This window comes from Tachyglossus aculeatus, chromosome 5, assembly GCF_015852505.1.
Source record: "Tachyglossus aculeatus isolate mTacAcu1 chromosome 5, mTacAcu1.pri, whole genome shotgun sequence".
NCBI lineage: Eukaryota > Metazoa > Chordata > Mammalia > Monotremata > Tachyglossidae > Tachyglossus > Tachyglossus aculeatus.
In genome coordinates this window covers 51,968,712-51,969,782 of record NC_052070.1, presented here as the reverse complement: position 1 = coordinate 51,969,782, position 1,071 = coordinate 51,968,712, and the positions used below count along the sequence as shown (strand labels likewise).

General features: G+C 42.7%; 1 non-coding gene across 1 annotated transcript; it reads left to right on the top strand.

Moving 5' to 3' along the window:
• Positions 1-656: 656 nt before the first annotated feature.
• On the top strand, positions 657-794 carry LOC119929096. The gene has a single exon (XR_005451237.1). It is a non-coding gene; the product is annotated as a small nucleolar RNA SNORA7 (small nucleolar RNA).
• The last annotated feature ends 277 nt before the right edge of the window (positions 795-1,071 follow it).

Genomic DNA, 1,071 nt, shown 5'->3' with positions numbered 1-1,071 from the left:
AGGTTGGACGTTAGAAAGCGCAAATTGATATTGTCAGACAGACTTATTGACATCAAGATTCCCAGTTCAGACTCTGTGGGGAGGACTAGTGGTTTATAGTTTATAGTTGGTTTTTTAATGGTATCTGTTAAGTGCTTACTCTGTGCCAGACACTCTACTAAGTGCTGGGGTAGATACAAGTTACTCAGTTTGGATATAGTCCACGTTCCATATGAGCTTCCCGATTTTACAGATGAGGTAACTGAGGCCGAGAGAAATTAAGTGACTTGCCTAAGGTCACCCAGCCAACAAGTGGCCGAGCTGGTATTAGAACCCAGGTCATTCTGACTTTCAGGCCTGTGCTCTATCCACTATGCACACTGCTTCTCTAAAGGTTCTAATTGTTCTCAATGCATCAGTCCTGTCTGCCTGACAAGGCATGAGTTTATTTAGCTGGGAACCAAAATTTGGTTTATCCATTTAAACTGTAAATCTATCGAGGGCTGAGACTGTGCCTTTTACTTCAATTGCTCATTCACAAGCACCTAGTTAAGGGATCGGTACAGAGTGGACACTCAGTAAATGTGGTTGAAGTTGAAAGTGATAAAACTCAGAATCCTTAACTTGATTTTTCTGAATTATGGAGGATGTGTATATTTAGCAGAGTAGTTGATAATCCCCTCTTAGCGTCATACCTGGAGAGTTCCCAGTACTCTTCCAGTCTTGACTACAGGAGGGAGAGTCAGGTAGACGGCTATCCATTCCATTCCTAGCTTGGGCAGTGGCTAGCCAGTGGAAGGCAATCTGCTACAAGTCAAAACTCACCTGTGCTGTGCAGCAGGGGCATGGGAGAGAATCAAGGGCAAAGACTCAAGTTTATTGCATGGAAGGAGGTAATGGTAAACTGTTTCTGTATTTTTACCAAGAAAATTCTATGGATACACTACCAGAACAATTGCAGGTGGAGTTGGAGTAAAAAACGACTTGAGGGCATAAGACAAGACAAGTTGATAATACATCACTACCTCTTATGTCAATTTACTCACAGGGAGTTGAGCATGGAGACTCATGTTTAGTGAGAGGAACAAGGCA